Raw genomic sequence first — 21,757 nt, 5'->3', positions numbered from 1 at the left:
TGGGTTCGGTTGAAGTGAACTCTGATTCAGTTTGAATGTGAACGCCAAGTGGACAAGAGACCGCTCCAAAAGCAGAAAGTGGACTACAGCGCAGGGCATTCTGGGTAAATGCAATCAAAGCTAACATGCTAGCCTAGCGCTAGCAGCAGAAATGGCTCCTGGTCTTTAGCCAAAGACTAAAGAGAAATCCTCCAACACTAAAATCTGACGCCTCCATCTTGTTTCCATCTGGTGAAGAAGGAAGTTGCTCTCAGTGTCTTCAGAGGTTTTTGTGTCGTTTCCTTCAGTGGTTCTTGGTGCAGCGCCCCCACAGGCCAGGAGGGGAACAGGTTGGTTTGACTCAGAGAACCACAGCAGCTGGAGGTGGAGCAGATGATGGAGTTCTGGTTCCAGTAGAACTGGGTCGACTGGACCATCAGGAGGAAAACATCCAAAGTGTCTGGACTAAACAGATGGTTGTGAGTTTTTAACCAATCAGAAGCTTAGATCCAGAACATTTGTTTTGTGGAACCTGAACTGGATCCAGTTTTGGACCAGTAACTCAGAACCTGATCTTTTGGACCTTCCTGGACTCTCTTGGTCGATCCAGGTGTTCGTCATCCTGATCCTTTGAACTGCTGAACTAATTACATTTTTTAAGATTTGAAGTTTTCATTTCCTCGACTCGTTCCCAGTCTGCTGTGTTCGGTTTGGACCCCAGCAGACCAAACTGGTTCTGGTTTGTCTCCACTGAGCTGAACTGGTTGGACCTTTTTAAGGACCTGCGTCCTTTAGGTTCTTCTGGTCGTTTTGCTCTGATTAAACCTGCGGTGTGTTTGCTGGGAATTTTCTGACAGGTTTCTGGAAGAAAATCAAAAACATGAAGAAGAAAAAGCGGTACCTGCTGGAGAATGAGTTTGACCCGGCTGAGAGCGGACCCGGTCGCAGTAATTACACGAGACCTGTGATAGGTCGGAGGATTACTCAATCCGTTCCCAGGAAGTTCCTGATGGACGGAAATGAACTCCATCCTTCAGGAAAGGTTTGGAGAAACTCTGTTTTCCAGCTGATTTTCCTCTAATTAGCCTCTGATCCCTGCAGAGTCGCGCTGACGTTCGCCGGATTAAAGGTTCTGCTAATTCCAATAAGGTCAAAGGTCAGATCACTGTAAAGAGTTATTTGGACCTTGTGGCTTAAACACGCTGCATGTGTTTTACTGCAGCAAACAACAAGCAGCTTTCATAATATGAAGCAAAACCTTCATATTATGGGATGTTTTACTGTTTTTACAAAAAAACTAAATTCATTCAAACCTTTTCATTATTGTGACCTTTCATAGGTCAATAATTGTAGATATTTTTATTTTAAAAATGATCTAATAATAATGATGTAAGTTATTATAATTCATTTTCATTCAATTATATATTTTCTATAATTTATTATCTATAACATATAATCCAGTTACATAGATTTTAGATCATATATAATAATTCAATTTATTAAAAGTTCAAATATATTATTTTATTTATTGTATTTTTTCAGTTTCACATATCGTTCGACTTTTAACAAATATTTTTATATATTTGCAAAAATGTTCCGAAAGATTTATGAGAAATGTTGCATTACATATGTTTTATTTTTCATTTCAGTATAATCTTAAAGTGTAATTTATTGTATTTCATGGTTGTATAAATATCTGTATTTACATGTTATACTGTATATTTTAAAACATTTATTTTATCCAGCAGATTAAAAGCCTGTGAATCAATACTGGACATGTTTGCATGAAATATGAGATGAAAATGTTGAAGGAAGTAAAATTCAGTAAACTGGAGGAGAACTAGTTCAGCGAACAGGAGAACTGGTTCAGGGAACAGGAGAACTGGTTCAGCGAACAGGAGAACTGGTTCAGCGAACAGGAGAACTGGTTCAGGGAAAAGGAGAACTGGTTCAGGGAACAGGAAAAGTGGTTCACTGAACAGGAGAACTGGTTCAGGGAAAAGGAGAACTGGTTCACTGAACAGGAGAACTGGTTCAGCGAACAGGAGAACTGGTTCAGGGAAAAGGAGAACTGGTTCACTGAACAGGAGAACTGGTTCAGGGAACAGGAAAAGTGGTTCACTGAACAGGAGAACTGGTTTAGTGAACAGGAGAACTGGTTCAGCGAACAGGAGAACTATTTCAGGGAACAGGAAAAGTGGTTCACTGAACAGGAGAACTGGTACAGGGAACAGGAGAACTGGTTCAGGGAACAGGAGAACTGGTTTAGTGAACAGGAGAATTGGTTCAGCGAACAGGAGAACTGGTTCAGGGAACAGGAGAACTGGTTCAGCGAACAGGAGAACTATTTCAGCGAACAGTTTCGTCTGCAGCTCCTCCTGTTTTGCCTCGTGACTCTGTGGCCTTTAAATGTGCTGAAAATGTAATAACCTCTGCCTCATGATGAGAACAACCGCAGAACCACATCCAGTTACAGAACCGGCTGTTCACAGAGTCAGACCTGGAAAAACATCCCGGATCCGAACCGGTTCCGAGCCGGATCCGGAGTTCTAAACCAGACGGATGTTGTCAAGGAAGAACTTGAGCTCTGAAGGTGAAACAGAGAAACTAATAACACTTAATTACCCTGACCCTGCTCACTGCCGCAATTACTGTTTCATTACAACCTCTCATTTTCTGCAACACACACACTAACACACACAAACGCAGACCCAGACACACACTCACACACATGCCACTCACACACACACACTTGAGCGTTCATCAACTCGCTGTTTTTCTCCTGCAGACGGAGAAATGAAGCAGAAAGCAACAAGCTCCACTTACTGACTCGCTGCTCCTGTCGGCGGTTCTGATGGATTCTACATGATGATTATCATTTTATTTGTGAAACAATGACTCCGCGCTCAGACTGCTAACGGCCCGCTGGCTCGCTCGCTCCGTCCTTTCATCCTCTAATCTTCCTCATCCGTCTCACTTTCACTCAGCCTTTATTTCTCGGCGCCGGCCCGCAGCTCCTCTGCTGACACCGATCGGGTCAAGCTGCAGCAGAGATGGACGTTTGTCCCGTTTCACGGATAAATCAGGCGGAACCAAGAGCTGCAACAGCTGATTTACGTCTGTGATACCAGAACCTCCTGATCGGGTCTGACTGCAGAGACGAGTCCAAAACGATCTAAAAATCCATAAAGATAAACTTTATGGAGGTAAAACCAAACAAACTAAAACTGCAGAGACGCCAAGACAGCAGGAACTGAAGACAAACAGGAAGTAGAGACAAGAGAGGCGCAGACAACATTCTTCCCTCTGAGCAGCAGCTCCTATCATGAGCTCAGCAGATGTTTGCTAACTGCTGCTGGCTAGTCTGAAGGAGCGGAGTGGGTTGCCATGGAGAATCAAGGCAACACTCCAGGTTTCCTCTATAATGTTTGTTGTTTTGCAACCTGGAAACAACCAGAGCAGAAAAACCCAAACCAGCCGAGAAGGTCAGAGCAGCTGCTTTTCTCTGGACCTGGAGGAAAACACAGACGCTTACTGACCTTTGACCTTCTAAACCATTTAAATCTGGCATCACCTGAGGTTGGTCACACACACACACACACACACCCACACACACACACACACACACACCTCCACTCAACTCCTTTCACATTAAAAGCCTTTTCCCGGGTCCGGCATTAAATCAGGTCTCTTGTTGCTTCCATAATTCATCAGCCGCTCGCTCGCCCCTCTCTCTAATCTGACACTGGTAACTCATTTGTCCTACGGCCCTGAACCTCACCTGGCTGCTGAAGACGAACAGGAAGATGAGGATGAAGGCAGAATGGAGATGAGCTCAGAGGGAGAAGATTCACAGGAAGAGGTGGGGCTGAGCTGAGCCCAGACAGGAAGTAGCAGGAAACAGGAAGTTCCTCCTGGTGGAAACAGGAAGTTCCTCCTGGCTCACAGAGCTGCTCTGTTTCTGGGTTTATCCGGCTGAGATGATGTGAAACAAGCGGAGCATCGCTCATTTGTGAGCCATCCGCTCCTCCATTTTAACCTGTTTGGATTCATTTTGCTCCCATTATTTCCCTCTGAATGTCTCAGACAAAAACAGGAAATGAACACAAAGTTTTTCTCTCAGAACCATCAAACCAGAATAAACCTGCTGCTGTTTTCAGTTTTTATCCTTTAGGGTGAAAACCAGCAGCACAGAGCTCTGATGTTTGAAGAATTAAACCTACAAAACAAACAGCTTCAGTTCTTCCAGCTGGAAACTAGAGATCAGGCTGACCTCTGACCTCCAGAGCCACATAAAGCCGGTTCCAGAGTGGGCCTTCTAGCAGCTGCAGAACATTTCCAGCACCAGAGACTAAAGTCTCAGATCAGAGAAACTCATCCAGGCTTTAGTTTCTCTTTAGTGGCTTTGATTCCTGCAGCAGCGTCTTCACAGGTCTGATTGACAACCCAACGGTCCAGAACGCTGCTGCTGGAGTTCTGACTAGAACCAGGAGAATAGAGACACCACCCGGTTCTACACCACCCGGTTCTACAGTCCTTCACTGGCTTCATCTAGATCAATTTGAACATTTTCAACTTTTGAAACCAAGACATTTTCAAGGTTTTTCAAGAAATTTTCAGAGATTAATCTCAACATTTCTGAGTTTTTTTCTCACTAATTTTCCACTTCCAGAACTGAAAGAGATAGATAAAAAATTTCAGCGTTTTTGGCTGAAATTTCCTCCTCCCTTTTTTTGTTTTTCCATCTACAATGGCCGGAGTTCGCCATCGTTCGGCCAGCCTTACTGGATTCAGCGGATCCATTCCAGCGTGGAGCGGCTCTCCCAGGCCGATGTAAATGTCGGCGCCGGCTGCGATCCAGCGATAGCCGCTCCGCAGAACAATGCGGCGGCCTTCAGACGACACTGTGAGCCGCTCCCTGATGGCGCCGCAGCACAAACTGAGCCAGGCCGTGATTGGCTGCCGGACAGAGGAAGAAGAAGAAGAAGAGAAAGCTGGCTGCGGCGTTTGTTCACGTCCTGACTCATAGTTTCTCCCAGAGGTTCAGCATCAGAGTCGAACAGAGGAGAGAAACGGATCATCGGACTTCGGCTGGATCTGAGTTTTAGTTGAGAAATGGAAAATCAAAACCAAAGAGCTAAAGCTTCACTTTCCGCTGTCTCCTCCTCTCCCTTTGGCATGATTTGCTATTTTAACTGTAAACTTTTTGTTTTCTCAGTTTTTCTCCTCTCTACAGGAGCTACAGATGTTCTGACTGGCATCAGCTGACATGATGCTGCCATTACCTGGTCCTTCTCTTGCTGTTAACTTTTAACTTTCAGTTCTCCTGGTTCAGTTCTTCTGTTTGTTTTTGTGGCAGATGGCTGCTGGTACCTAACCAGGTTCTGGTTCTGGTTCTATTGGAGGTTTCTTCTTGGTAAATGGGACTTTATTCCTCGCCACTGCTGCCCCCTGCTGGTCAGGAGGACTGAAAGCTGACAGTCAAACACTCGATGCTCTGCTAAGTTTCCTTAGATAGGAACTTTTAAACCGATTTTAAAAATAAACTTAATGAACTGGCTGGTAACTGGGATCAGTGGGGGTGAATGACTGGATTGAACTGATTTTATTTTTAAAGTATCGTAACAGATCTGGGTGGCGAAGTGAAGCTTCCTCCTCCGGCGTTTAACTGGCAGCATATGTCCTCCAATCAACCTCCGTAAACTGTGATTTACAGACTAATGAACGCAGATCCTCCGGAGGCCCGCCGAGGGCTCGTCACATTTACAACACCTAATGAAAGTATGATCAGCGCAGCGCGCGCGGCGGCCTAGTTAAAGGAGCAACACACTCACATTGTTGACTGGGAAACATGAGGAAACAACAGAAAGATGGAAGCATCGAATCATTTCCTCAGCAGGTCCAAAAATCACAATATTCAGCAGAAACTGACCCAGAATTCACCAGAATCATGTAGAAAATCAATTTATCGATTCAGACCTGCTGAGGTTTAAACTCTGGATCCGGTTCTGATCATCTAACGGAAGAAAAACGTCTAAAACAAGAGAAATTATTTTACAGAGCAAAACGACTCACTGGAGTCAGAAGTCGGTAAAGTAAGCAAAAATTTAACTCTGGTATAATTTTCCATTGTTTTAAGACGCAGTAAAAAATGTAACTAGTTACTATCCAACTGTGATGTCATCTTAAAGGGCCACCATCATATTTTATAGCACAATCCAGTAACTATGCTTCCTTCAGTTGTCATAAAAATGCTGCATATACCAAATATATTTTAAGTGAAAGTCAAATATGACTTCAAATAAATTTTACTTCCTGAAGCTCTGATCTTCCTTCAGTTTTTCACATTAAAACACCGTTTCCCCTCAGGTAACGTTTCTCTGCCATTGAGAAGAACCTAAACCACAGGTGTCAAACTCCAGTCCTCGAGGGCCGCTGTCCTGCAGTTTTTAGATGTGCCACAGGTACAAAACACTGAAATGGCTTAATTACCTCCTCCTTGTGTAGATCAGTTCTCCAGAGCCTTAATGACCTAATTATTCTATTCAGCTGTGGTGCAGCAGAGGCACATCTAAACGTTGCAGGACACCGGCCCTTGAGGACTGGAGTTTGACACCCCTGACCTAAACGATGCCTTTAACAGTTAGCCATGCTAACCAGCTAGCACTTTGTCATGTGACCAAAGGAGAGGCATTTGATTGGCTAGAAGTTGTTCAAATCCATCTAGTGCTGACTTTTTTGGCTTGGGTCACCAGAACACAATCACATGCAGGTAAATTTTTTGCAGGCAAAACTTTGATGAACATAAAGTAAAAACAGAAAACAAAGTTACAAATTCAGTGTTAAATGTATAAATTCAATGTCTAAAAAAGGTCTGTCTCTACGGAGACTATTCCAGAGAAATGGACAGAACCATCAATGGACCTATGATCCAAACTCAGACAGGAAGGTCTCTCAGCTCGAGAACCGGGTCGGGAGGAACCGGAACCGGGTCGGGAGGAACCGGAACCCTGCTGTGACCCGGGTTCATCTTTCAGGCAGAATGCGGCCTTTTGTGCTGGACCCTGCGGCGCCTCATCAGGATTCTACTGAACGGAGCAGGTGGGGCCTCGGCTGCGTGTTTGTAGCGCAGCATGCTAACAAGCGGCGCGCTGCAACGCTACCTGCATTTATTCAGCAATCGGTTGGGGGCCGAAGCGGACCGCCGGCTCGTTTGTGACGGGCCCCGACTTGACAAGGATACCAGGATGTTTTAATGAGCCGGGTCTCCGGGTCAGAATAGATTTCCATAATTAGATCCTGAAGAGGAAAAACGCAGGATGTGCAGAGCTTTGATTAGCATCTGCTTTATATTTTCTGCACAGAGTCAGAGTTTGGGTCTGAAAGATTCTGTTCAGGAGGAACTTTAACAGACTACAAGAATAACAGATGGAAACAGAAACGGCTTTGGTCCAGAACCAGCAGGCTGGTCTGGAGGTTCAGGTGTGATCTCCACTCAGCGGAGGAACAAAGTCTCACCTGGATCCAGAACTCCATCATCTGCTCCACCTCCAGCTGCTGTGGTTCTCTGAGTCAAACCAACCTGTTCCCCTCCTGGCCTGTGGGGGCGCTGCAACAAGAACCACTGAAGGAAACGACACAACAACCTCTGAAGACACTGAGAGCAACTTCCTTCTTCACCAGATGGAAACAAGATGGAAGCGTCAGATTTTAGCGGTTGGAGGATTTCTCTTTAGTCTTTGGCTAAAGACCAGGAGCCATTTCTGTTGCTAGCGCTAGGCTAGCATGTTAGCTTTTTTTGTATTTACCCAGAATTCCCGGCACTGTATTTCACTTCCTGCTTTAGGAGCGGTCTCCGGTCCGCTTGGTGTTCACATTCAAACTGAACCAGAGTTCACTTCAACCGACCCCAGACCAAGGTTTGGAGGACCAGAGGTCAGAGGTCGATTAACGTTCACACCTCACCAACCGAACTGGACTTCCTAGGCAGACGGACTGGAGTCAGATTAAAGCGGATTGAAGAGAGCTGAATGCTAAAATCTCCTTCCTGAGGAGATGAAGGAGTGGGCTTGACCTGCTGCTTGAGTTTTAATTAGCTCATAATTTGCAGCTTCTCACTTCTTCAGCACCTCTAAATTGATCCAGTTTGTTTCACACGTTCATAAATATCTTCTCTCTCCAGGTCTGCTGCTGCTCAGCTGGTTTTTGTCTCCAGTCCCTCATGAACCACAGAGTTAGGCTGCTGCACATCTCTGCTGACAGTTTTATTGTAGATTATTCATCTTTTTACTGCTCATATGCACACATTGTACATTTTAATTAACCTACTCAGTGACACGCTCCCTTGGATCACAGTATTACATTTCTAATAACTAAGTACCATATTTATGTTGAAATGTTGTCTTTACTGTTATTCTTTATTCTGTTTTTATATATTTTATATCCCATCTTTGTGTGAATCTACTGGGTGTCACTTTTTTGCTGCTGTTGCACAGAACTTTTCCACAATGAGGGACAATAAAGGAGATTTCTAACTTTCTATTCTCTGAAACGGGTCAGAACTAGAATTTTTAGTGTGAGTATTCTGCTGCTTCACAACCAGGTCCAAATGGTTCTGCTGCTCCAGAACCAGATCTAAAGCTAGAAGAGGAGCTACCAAGATCCCCATATGTCATCCAGTTATTGGTCCCAGTATGGGAATTGATCCACTTATTGGTCCAGGCTGGATTTGGTTCCAGTCTTTGGTTGGTTAGAAATCCAAACTATCGTGTTTGGATCTGACATTTGTTTCTTCCTCACATTAATGTTAATCCGTGTTTACCTGCACTGAACACTAGAGGGCGTATTTTCTTCAGTAAATCCGTCTGTTTGGAAAAACGTTGATAAGGTCAACTTTAGAAGAACGACACTTTCCTGAAAGATTAACTGTAGCTTGAGCTTAAATTAACTGGAAAAACCTGAGATTTATTATTTTAATCTGACTTCCATTCATTTTACTAACTGTGATTATGATTAACCTGGAAATTTTCCCTAACCAAAACCATTACTAGTCTATTCCTAAACTTTAGCCAAAACCTACTTCACATTTTCCCTCTAAACCAAACAAGCAGAAGTGCATTCCAGTTGAAAGAAAGTGAGGACCAGGAAAATGTCCCCACTTTCCACCGTGACCTCAATTTGTGGGTCAAAGTGGTTATAATGGTTCTTTAAATGTAGTATATACAAGTACACACACACACACACGCACACACACACAGGGACTGAAAGAGAAACAACGCTGCTACAATAAGAGCAGGCAGATCTGATCCTGGTTCAGTGGTTTATAACAGTGTGTGTGTGTGTGTGTGTGTGTGTGCATGTGCGCGTGTGCATGTGTGTGTGTGTGAGGGCAACAGAAAGCAGGCCGGCTGCACAAACATGTATTTGATCTCAGCAGCCCACGAGCAATAAATTTTATATCAGGCTGAAAATGGAAATCCTGCTGAGCTGCTTCAACAGCAGCTGATCTGAATACAGACGAGGAAGAGGAGGAGGAGGAAGAAGAGGATGAGGAAGAGGAGGGATGGCTAAGCAGCTCAATGGCTGGTGGAAGAAAACTTTGGAGGGATGAGAAGATAAATGAATATCAGAAATGTTCCAGTGGGAGCGCCCTCTTCAGGCTGGCTGAGGTAATCTCCCGTATTCCTATTCCTCACGCTGTCCTCACAGGGGGCAAAGGTCAAGCAGCATTTAGTTTGCATTAGGGATGTGAATCTTTGATTTGATTCAAAACGATTCTTCACGATGATTTCTGTTTAATTCATCGGTGAGTTGACGTATTTCCCGACGTGAACGTTGAACTCGATGAAGCTCTGTCATCTCGGAGTTCCCAGGAATTTGATAAAAACCAAAGTGAATCTCATTCTTTGTGTTGTATCCTCTTTGTTTCGGTGATTTCAGCGTCGGCGTACGTTCAAGCGACAAAATGGCCGACGGACGGCTGATTTGTTTTATTTTTTAAAATCCATTTCAGGATTCATATGGATTCTGAATTGCAGTAAATAAGAATCGTGAAGTGATTTTTGCTTAAGCTCCAGATGTTCAGAAACTGGTGGTTCCTTTACATCAGGACTGAAAACATTTCAGTTTGCTGTAGATTTAAATCAAAGAATCTGATTCAGAAACATTTCCTCCTCTCATTCCTTAAGGATCTGGATTTTTAACGCCTTTTTCTGTCCCGTCCAGTGAGTCCTGCTCGGCCGTCAGATTGTCTTCATGTTTCTGTAACGTCCCTCGTCTTTCTGTCCATCTCTGCAGGGCGGACGCTCAGATTGACCCGTGAAGCGTTCAGCCTCAGCAGATGTTCCTGCTGCTGCGCCGCCATGTCGGCTGTGCAGCCTCATTAGCGTTGTGTGCAGATTCACTTCTTGACTCTTATTAAAATTAAACAGGCTTTGTTGTCCGTCCCCAGGGCCGGCGGCGCTGCAGGAAATTGAATCTGTGCTTTCTGCTCTCTGCTTCTCAGCAGGCTGTTTCTCTCTTCCCTCCTCCACCTGAGACAGTCAGTGGAAGGAAGAGGAGCTCACCTGGAAACCCGACTCAGCGCAGAGGAAGTCCAACTGCTTCAGTGAAATCCTGGCTCTGAATCCCGGCTTAGATTAAACTACCATGATGAGAGTCGGCGATCCTCCACAAATCCAGCTAATCCCGGCAGTAAGAGGCTGCTAGCGACTCCGTGTTTTAGTTTATTTAAAACAGGGACAAAGTGCAAAAACATTAATGAAGAAGCTTTGCACAGATTTAGCTCAAGCTAGTTTTGTGTTTTAAAAAGTTATAATGTGACAAGAAGCTTGAAAATATGACTAAGCAATTGTTAGTCACTATTAATGATTTAACTCAACTTTAAGACTTTTTAGGAACATTATGACTGGAATTAAAGAACTGTAAATTCAATTGGAGCCAAAGATGCAAAAAGGCTAGCTAGCACAGGGATGTTAACAGCTAACCAGCAGCCGTGACTCGCAGAACGCGATGAGATGTCTGTGTGAAGAAACAGAAACAGGAAGCTGAAGGAAACAGAAACAGGAAGCAGAAACAGGAAGTGAACTCCCTGTTAGATTCAGGTTTAAAGCGCTAACGGCGCTCCTCAGATGTTGCCTCAGTGAAGCTGCTTTAGATAAAAATGTACGCTGCATTTCTCTGCAGCCTTTATGAGAACAGATTTCGTCAAAGAAATAATTAATGAGTCGGCTCTTAATTGCTGACAGAAACATTAGTTTAAAGCTGCTGCTGCTGTAACTTCGTCTGGAAGATAAACGACTTTTTGTTTTCCTGCTTTTAGCAAATGACTGCAGAACAGAAAGAGCTGTTTGTCTTTCATTGTCTGAGTTTTAGCATCTGCAGCCTGGGAGTCCTGGTGGAGGAAGCTAATAAAAGGTTAAGACGAGGCACTGAGTACAGACTCATTAGACTTTAACTATGCACCTGCTGGGCTCATCCGCAGCAGAAATGTTGGCCTACTTCGTGCTGTCAGACAGGTTCTGTCTAACTGGTTCTGTCTGAGTTTGTTTAAAGAGGAAAGTTCACACCATGGTGCAAAAAATTTACTTAAACCTCATCGGCATCATAAAAGCTTGAACATGAATTATCAGTTTTAAAGCCTCTGCAGTCTGATTCAGAAAGACTCACAGACTGGATGAAGACTTTTGTACGTTCTGCAGCTGAGCTGGATACGAGTCCCAGCTGGAAGATCAGAACCAGCAGAACCTCTGGACCACAACCCTTCATTTCAACATGTTAAGTTCTGCAGAGATAAGATGCAGATATGAAGTGAGTTGGGCTGATCGATGGCTCTAACCGTTTTCAGAACCGCAGCGATCTCTCACAATGTTTCAGAGCCACAGAAAATATTAGCTCACAGGAAGCCATGATGGCGTATAAAGTATCACTATGGTTGGTGGTGTTTCCCCAACCACCATAAAAAAGAAGAAGAAGAAGAAGTGCTCAGTATTTGTACTTTATACGTTAGCATAGCTAATGGTGAAGCATAACTTAAAATTTTGACGTTGTTGTCCGACCAGAGCAGCACCTTTTTTTATTTTTTATTAAACACTTTGAACAATTGTACAAGATCATGTGGGATGTACATACATGAAGAAATCAAGTCTTACAGGCTTAAGGCACACACATAATTATAAGAAAATAAAAAAAGTAAAATACAAATAAATAAAACTTGTCAGACATCAAACAGAGGGAAAGCAGAAAAAGACAAAGGGGCATTAGTTGTCAAATAAATTCAGATCATTATAGAGCTGCATTCCCTGCTTGTTTTTCATCAGTTTTAAGGTTCTGAAGTGATTTTTGTCCATTAGAAGGTTTTTAAAGGCTGAAAAATCAGGTTTTCTATTTCCCCATTTACAGCAGTGGATGAAGAATTTGGCGAAGATCAGCAGGTTGTTAAGAATGAGGTCAGTTCTTCTGTCTCTGTGGGTGAGTCCAAATATTAGATCCTCTCTTCATCGTTAAAGCAGCACTTTAACTTGATCCTCATTCATTTCCGCCAGGGTTGATGTTTTTCTTCCCGTTTCGCGTATCAGGACGTGGAATGGTGACGTTTGTCGAGTATCAATGACGTCAGGACGGATGAACGCGACCTGCCGTAAAGACTCGGGTCACTTTAAAAAGATCAGATCCGTATCGGCGTTAGGACCGCATAGTCCACCTAGCCTGGGTGCATTTTTAAGAATCAGATCTGTGTTGATTCAGACTCATGAAAAGATCAGATACAGGCCGCATTAAGGCAAATAAAAAAAGAAATAAAAATAAATGGTATTTGTGTCACACCAGGCTGCAGTGTGAACGTAACTGAGTCCAGATTTTGGGTCCTCTGTGCTGCGGACAGAGAGCCGCGAGCCGGCCCGGCAGAGAGATTCAGTCCTGACAGGATTCTGTCGTCCTGTCGGCTCTTCTTCTTCTGCCTCTTCAGAAACGCTGCCAGGCCTGAGCTGGAGGAAATCCGCTCTGAAGATTCACTCCAACCAAACCGACGAGGAGCGTCCGGTCAGACGGTCCTCTGCTCCTCCGACAGCGACACGGATAATAACGGCTTTCTGCCAAAGCGCAGATTAACCAGCAGGAAGCTGATCTGATTGATCTGATCAGCCGTCTGCAGCGAGGAGGAGGAGGAGGAGAGAGGAGGAAGAGCTCCACGATGATGAAGAAACGACAGAAACAACCGGCTCTCCTGACACTGATGTGATTCACTAATTAATGCTCAGATAAACACTATGGTGGCCAATCTTTCTGCTCAATATCATACAAATTATCTTGTCACATCACTATAGTAACAGGTCTTGAATTAGAAAGTGAGAGGATATGGAGGAATGTAGCTTCACACAAAGATTAAAGTATTAAAATATATTTTGAAAAATAAACTAAGAATAATGTTACAGTAAGGATTATGACATAAAATACTTTGGAGTTGTTAAAAATAAATTCTGATCTAAGGAATCTGCAACTGAAAAATGTAAAAGTTGAATAAAATAAAACGGATTTATCAGGTCAGTTTGACTCTTTGGTGAAGGATTCAGTTCAGTTTTTAATAGATTCTCAACAAAAGTCAAAAATTCGAAAACAAAAGCAAATAAATCATCAATACTGATGCATGCAGCGACAGTGGAGAGGAAAAACTGAGTTTAAAAGTTTAACATGTTTCAAGTTCAGACAAATCTCAACATTTCTGAGTTTTTTTAGCAATCATTTACTCCTTCAGCGGCCCTGACGCTGCAGCAGGGAAGCGCCGCTGCAGCCATGTTTGTTTCCATTCTGCTCACACCTGCAGCAGCAGCCATTAAACCATCGCTGCTGATTTAGAGCCGACTTCCTGTGAGCATCATGAGGGCGTTGAACCACACAGACTGCTTACGAGTCGCGCTCCAGGCGTCCGACTCCGCTGCTGGTCTCATTACAGGCCCGGAAATGAATCACTCTGTCCGGCCGGATCATAAATCCATCAGAAAGCAGCAAACAGGCTGACGAACAAGCAAATAAATCCTGGAAAACGCCGTCACATGGACTTTCTGCCAAATCAACAGCTGGCTAACTAACACACGGTGCCTTGCTCAGAGGCGCCGGGGTCATTTGGGTCAAATCACCGCCGGTTAAAGGACGATTCTGCTGCGGTTTTCCTTAAACTGTTCCTCACATTTCTGAACGAAAGCTAAAAAACTGAGTTTTTGAATCAATAAACGAGAAGCTAAAGCTCCTCTGACGATGACGGCTGAGAAAAGGTCTGAGCTTCAGCTGGAGGAAAAATCCTGCTTTTATCAAAGTTTATATTTTCACCATGTTGTTCTTTCATTTATAAATGTCAGTTTGAAACTAAATATTTAACTTTGTTGGGAATCAAAATTGGCATCAATTTTTGGCATTTGCAGTTATTAATTACGACTATTAATGATGAAATTATTAAAGTTTTTCAGTTGAATATAGGCACCAATTAAAGCCAAAATCATAATTCAAACTCAGAAGAAACTTTTCACACGATGAGCAACAATCACCGACAGGCTGATTACTAATCAAGTCTGAGAATTTATGAAGAAAACAGTTCAACTTTACAGCTGAAGTATCAAACAGTTAACATCTTTATCCACAACATCACTACTGATGGAAACAGAATGATAAATCAGTGGCTCCCCTGGGGTCAGAGGTCATTCAGACCCAGAACAAGGCTAACCTGAAGCTAAAGAATCTCGACATTGTGCTCTGAAGTGAATGTGTGTGACGGTAAGAGAAGAAAAACAAAGATGGAGGAAACGAGAGCGCAGATTTAAACGTTTAGATTAAAATTATTTCAAACTGTGACAGAGACAATAAAATAATTATTACAGAATATCAATAACTGTTGAGCGAGAAGCTTCAACAATGGAAGAAAAAAGACTAAATCGTCTTATTCATCTACTTTATCCAGCGCAGACACAAATGAAAGCAGGAAGTGGACTACAGCGCAGGGCATTCTGGGTAAATACAGCCAAAGCTAATGTGCTAGCCTAGCGCTAGCAGCAGAAATGGCTCCTGGTCTTCAGCCAAAGACTAAAGAGAAATCCTCCAACCGCTAAAATCTGACGCCTCCATCTTGTTTCCATCTGGTGAAGAAGGAAGTTGCTCTCAGTGTCTTCAGAGGTTTTTGTGTCGTTTCCTTCAGTGGTTCTTGGTGCAGCGCCCCCACAGGCCAGGAGGGGAACAGGTTGGTTTGACTCAGAGAACCACAGCAGCTGGAGGTGGAGCAGATGATGGAGTTCTGGTTCCAGTAGAACCGGGTCGACCGGACCATCTGAAGGGAAACCTGAATCTGATTCGAAACCAGATGAATCAAAGAGACAAACGAAGCCTTCAGTCGGACCTGAAGCTGCCTCAGGCGGAGTCCGAAGCCGATTCCTGCGGGTGGGTTCTGGGTGGTTTTGGATCCTCCATGCAGTCAAAGTCCGATGTCGATCATGTCCAAGTTCCCTTCCGCTGCATTCAGACGTCTCAGCATCTGGACTTTTCTGCTGTAAATCAACAGAATGTTTCCTGGTGGGAAGAAAACTGACGGCACTTTGTGGGTCGATATTTCCACTGTAGGTTCTACTGTTTCACTTTGACTCATAAACTGGGTTTCATGCGTTTCTCGGGTCGTTTGTCACATTCCTGCTGGACCACAGGCTCAGCTCAGGTAAACAGAACAAGGACACGTTACGGTCCAGTTCCTGTTCCCAGTTTACTGATTTAACTGGGACCAGAACACAACACAGATCAAAACAAGCTGGGCCTCGCAGCAAAACATTTCATCATCATCGTTCTGTGTTCCTGCTGCAGGACCGGGTCGGAACCAGGACTGATAATGAGCAGAAGAGACGAGCGGTGATGATGATGATGGGTTGGAGTGTGTGTGTGTGTGTGTGTGTGAGGCTGAAGCAGATTTCTGCTGAAAACACCGAAATGGAAATAAATAACTTGGTTTTTAATGACGTGTTTTGTTCGCCAAATATGGACAAAAAGATGGAAAATAAATAAAAGATCAGATGAATAAATCCCCGTCAGTTTCCACAGCAGCAGATTTATTTATGAGTGTGAATATTAATGAGCGACGACCCGATATCTCCGGGAAGACGCTTCTGACTCAGAGCGGAAAAGTCCAAAGAGAAGCTCAGAGAGACAGCCAGAACCAGAACCTCTGAGCAGAACTCTGGAGATCAGAACGGATCAGCAGTTTGGGTCGACGTCAAGAGTCGGTTATGAAATATAAGAGAGGAGGGAAGTTCAGCAACATGAAGCCGTTTGGTTTCATCTGCATCTGTGACCAAAACGTTCAGGACTCCGAGGCAACGATACGCCGACAAATAACAGAAATTATTGGAGTTATTATATTGAGTTATGAGAGAAAAAATTATTTTCAAAGTCATATTTTCCTACATATTATTCATTCATTTAAAAATGTCACTGTTTCAAATGAATATAACAGTGTGGAAACATGGCAACACAACTTTCTTTCTACAGCACCTTTCAGCCAGACAGGTCAAAGTGCTTGGACGTCTCTGGTCTGAGTTTTCTTCAGACTAAATGATGATCCAAGCAGGAGGAAGCCGCTGGTTTCCTTTACTGAATATTTATTCTTCCCCAGTAGAAATATTTCATAAGCTTCCATCATTATGGGCATTCCAGGAAAAACCAAAGCCGACCTGGGCCTCATGGTGGCGCTAGAGTGTCCAGTGACAGTGTGGTTTATCCTGAGAATTGTTCAGAATATGACGGAATATTTCATGCAGAATCAAACAGCATTTGAAGCAGAATGATGAAGAGCAAAAAGGCCGAAGTTATGATGACATCACAGGATAAAGAGCAAATGAAACGAACACGACTCAGAAATGATGAAAACATTAATGAGAGCGACGCAGCGCCGGGAACAATGGCTGCTGCTGCTGGGTCAACCAAACTCTTCCTCACTTCTCCTCCTCCTCTCTGTCCGTCATCGCTGCTATCGATCCGGAGGTCAGGGAGGTTCAGCAGACAACTCTCCATCCAGCAGACAACTCTACGATCTGCAGGGACGTCAGAAGTGGAGCAGTTCTGCTCCTGGGGCCACAGAGATGCAGTCAGTGAAGCAGTGTGAGCCGCGGTGACAGAGGAGCGCCGCGCTGACGGGGAATCCTTTCCTCCAGCTCCTCGCTGCCGGCCAGGCCTCAGATTTAAACCCACAAACCCTCAGAGACGTTCAGAGGACCAGAACCGAGGATCTTCAGGGTTCTTCAGGAATCAGAGCCACTCAGGATCAACCAGAGGAGAAACTTCATCAGGTCATGATGCAGTTCAGTCAACCTGGAGTCTGAGGGTCCGTCACCAGCTGCAGATGTTTGTTTTAACTCAACATGCTAGTGATGCTACTGACATGTTAGCATTTAAACTAACATTAGCATTTTGGCTCATACTGTTAGTCAACATGCTAATAGTGGTAATCCACATCCTACTGCTAGTGTCAACATGCTAGTCACCGCCCTCATGCTAATGTTAGCCTGGCAGCTAAAAAAAGCATTCAGCTAGTTTTTACTATATTAGCCACATGGTAATTCAACCCAAGACCACATGCTAGTTATACCCCATGCTACTGACACCATTGAAGCTAACCTTAGCATTGTTGCTAATTGTCAGGATCAAAATGCTGGATTTCAACCGACACGTTTAAATTTCTTAAGTTTTCTAATCAGTCTGACATCTTTACAGTATCAGCTCTAAACTAGACCAACCCTTTTCAATTCCAGTATTTTGTTAGTTTCAGTTAACTATAGTAACCTTGAAGCTTTTAGGGATAAAGTTTCAAAGCGGAAATTTTTAGTTACGCGAGTCAAAGACAGAAAAACTGATTCATCAAGTGAAAAATGTTTTTCTCCTGATTCCCAGTATCTCCCAGTTCTGACCCGGTCATGAAAGCTTGATGGAAACAGACGGACAGAGTCATGAAGGAGAGCGCCGTGTGTGTGGAGTCCTTGGAAACGTCCATTAATCTGCCGCCTCAGTGCCTCCATCGCCTTTCAGAGCAACAGGTCAGACGTGACGAGCGGCCGCCGCCGACCTTAATCCTCCACCTGACCGAGGCGGGAACAATCAATGGTTCGTCCTCTAGGACCCGGTCAGCAGCCGGCAGGTGATGATGATGATGCTGAGGGACCAGCATGGAGGTGTCTGTCCCTCCGTCTGTCCCCCGTGTCTGCTCCGGATCAGTGACGATCTCTGTTTTCCCTGGCAAACTGCAACGCTGACCTGTAATTAACAGGCACTTCATGCGGCGCTCGGAGTGGTCTCCATGGTAACAGGCGTCACTGGGTCCTCCAGCACAGAAGAAGAGTGTGAAGACCTGTTTGTACCCAGTTATCTGCTCTGATCTGATTCACTGAACGGCTTCGGCTGAATATTCATCAGATGATAAACAGACATTTAGCATAAAAATAACACAACATGTTTTTCCATCATCGGCTGATTAAGATTCTCCGTCCTGCTGCTGGTTTGTAACTTCAGCCTGACGAGGCGCCGCGAGTCACACACACATTCATTCAGGCTGACAGCCATGAAACAGGCAGCAAGACAGTCAATAGCCAATCAGCAGTCAGCAAAACAGCCAACCAGCCAATCAGCAGCTGGCAAACCAGCCAACCAGCCAATAAGCAGCCAGGAAAACAGCCAACCAGCCAATCAGCAGCCAGGAAAATATCATCAAAATTTTCAATACAAAACAAATATGTTGGTGAATATTCCATTTATTTTGGTTCAATAGCATCTCTAACCAGGCCCGGTTCTGGTCGACCCGGTTCTGGTTCCTGACTCCCCCGTCATGGAGCATCAGCAGCTCCCATCCTTCCTTTGTCAGCTGCTAATTAGAAAACAAACCGAATCTGAAGCGTTTGATCAAAACAAAACAATCTGGCTGCTTTCTGCTTCTAATAGAGTGGCACTAATCGCCCTCCGTACCAATGTGTCACATAATTGGACCAGTAGGTGGTTCATGTGCTTTCAGAAGATAAATGTGTTTTGTTCCCATCAGCAGGGCTGGTAATGGGAGTTAATGGGTGGGACGGAGGTGAAGGCTCATTAGCTGCAGCTTCTGCGCCGCAGCCGGCTGCAGCAAACACGCATGCAGGCGCCGCAACGCCGTCCTCCATTAATTACATCATGTACATGCTGATGTGATTAACAGAAAACATGAGCTCTGATTCAGTGGGAGAGCAAGAGACGGCGTCTCTCAATCAAATATTTTCTAATTAGAATCAAGTTATTATGATCATTAATAATTCAGAGGTTATAGTCACAGCATAAAAACCAAAAAACAACCTCATATAAAAACTCTCATGATCCAAACTACATCAGAACCATTGGAACCATCAGAACCTGTCGGACCAACTTCAAGATTTTAACTTGTGAGTAAATCACAGAATCAACTTTATTAGCTGATAAAACGTCTAAATAAGTTATTTAGGGTTTTATCTTCACATTTCTGTTTGAATTTTAACATTTTTATGTAAATTTGTTTGGTTACGCATTCTTTTACCTAAACCGCCTCAGTGCTGCCCCCTCTGGTCAAACGGTGCCGGAGCAGCGGGATTCGGATCAAAACGGTCCGATCTCTAATCACACAGCTCCAGTTCAGGTAGAAAATCTTTTCACTCAGACACGCCCCCTGGTGGCGACTCAGGAGAAGAGCTAGTGTGGATAGCATTGATCGAAAGCTTTGCTCAGGTGAGATTTATTAGCAACGTCGACATGGGCGGAGCGTTGCCGCCATTAACGAATCCAACACAGAAAAAAGACGCCAGAGGGTCAGAAAAGTTGCTAAATATGGCAACAAAGTTTATAAGTCGGCAACAGAGAATCTTTTATCCTGACTACGCTCCCCTCCTCTCATTTCCTCGCTTGGCCACGCCCCCAGTGTCTCTGGCTCCGCCCACTTTCTCTGGGATTTTCCAACATTTGTGAGGAAATAAAATCACGAGAATAAACTCAGACGAGAATATAGTCAAATTATGAGAATAAAGTTATAAAATTACAAGAATAAAGTGATTTTTCCAGTTGTAAGAATGATTTTTAGTGTCAGAGAATTGATAGAGTCTCCTCTATTAGCGCCCCCTGCTGATCTGCTTGCTCCTCCAGTTGGTCTTACTGGTCTGGCTGAAACCAATCTGTTAGTAGAAACGATGTAAGTCCAGTAAGATGTCCCCAGCTGAAGGTCTTCTGTCCCGTTCCCATCAGCTCTGTGGCTCGGGTCATGTCTCATCTCAGAGGTCAGAGGTCAAGCTCCTGCCTCTCTCCATCTGATCCCATCTGGACGTTTTTCCGTCGTTTTGTGACTCAAACGGGGAGAAACTTGGTGATTAACGGCCACTCTGCTCTCCCTCCAGCTGCTCCAACTGATGTTTTAGGAAACTGAGTGGTTCTGACCCGATTTGGGGGGAGGGGCTCCAGAACGACGAGCCTTAATGTGTGAGAGGCCAACCGGGCCAGTCGGGCCCATCAGGGGCTTAATGAGGTGAACGCAGCTGTGGAACAGAAGTTTTTTATGTCACAGGGGAACAGAATCACCTTCCAGGTTTTATTCCACTCAGAGGGATTATGAGGACGCCCCCCCACACCGACCCCCACTCTGGTTCTGATCCGTTTACCGACAGATCAACCATCAGACAGACCAGCTTCATTCCTCCTGTCTGGTTCCCTGATGCTGATACACCACATTTAAATCAGTTACAGTCAGGAAGCTATGAACTCTGAAACCACCAAGCAAGTCAAGATGGCCGCTCAGGTGGCCAGTAGCTGCTTCCATCAACGTCTCTGCTCTCACTAGATGAAGGTTTTGGTTGGTTTGGAAAACTGTTAATATGCTAACAAGGAAATGGAAACACATTTACTGATTAAATTCTGACGAATCAAACCTTCCCGTCCATTAATGGGTCTGTGCCTTACCAGAGGCACCGACCGCCAGGAGGGGAAAACTGCCTCATTTTTCTGAGATGTTTGTTCAGGCAAATGACCTTTTCTGAGTTTCTATGCTGCAGATAACAACTGATAGATTACTAAATTAGTTCATGATTATTTCAATAATCGATTAATCGATTCAGCCCTGAAACATAGAGAGTGAAAATTAGTTTCAACAAGTTGTTCCAGGTGGAAACCAGGAGAATCCGCCAGTGAATGACATCATCATCATCACCATCTTCATCATCACCATCATCATATCATCATCACATCATCACCATCTTCATCATCACCACCATCATCATCACCATCTTCATCATCACCACCATCATCATCATCACCATCTTCATCATCACCATCATCATATCATCATCATCATCATCATCATCACCATCTTCATCATCACCACCATCTCCATCATCATCACATCATCATCTTCATCATCATCATCATCACGTCACCATCACCATCTTCATAATCATCATCATCACCATCATCATCACATCATCATCTTCATCATAACCACCATCATCATCATCTTCATCATCATCACGTCACCATCACCATCTTCATAATCATCATCACCACCATCATCATCATCATCATCATCATCATGTCACCATCACCATCTTCATAATCATCATCATCATCATCTTCATTACCATCATCATCATCGCGCTCTGCAGCTGATTCATTTCAGCTGAAGTTCAGCCTGATGTTTGGCGCAGAGCGAAGCGTCAAAGTCGGGATTTCCTGTTTCCATGGCAACTTCATTACGGCTCGTACGGCAGCGATAAGTGCCGTG

General features: G+C 44.1%; 1 protein-coding gene across 1 annotated transcript in view; it reads right to left on the bottom strand.

Annotated features, from left to right (window-relative positions):
• grm7 (glutamate metabotropic receptor 7) overlaps positions 1-21,757 on the bottom strand; it is a 67,781-nt gene that overhangs the window by 43,131 nt on the left and 2,893 nt on the right. The gene's annotated exons all lie outside the window — the stretch shown is intronic.

This window comes from Xiphophorus hellerii, chromosome 20 (assembly GCF_003331165.1).
Source record: "Xiphophorus hellerii strain 12219 chromosome 20, Xiphophorus_hellerii-4.1, whole genome shotgun sequence".
Classification (NCBI taxonomy): Eukaryota; Metazoa; Chordata; class Actinopteri; order Cyprinodontiformes; family Poeciliidae; genus Xiphophorus; species Xiphophorus hellerii.
Note: the sequence above shows the minus strand (reverse complement) of the source record. Positions and strands in the feature narration are given on the sequence as shown.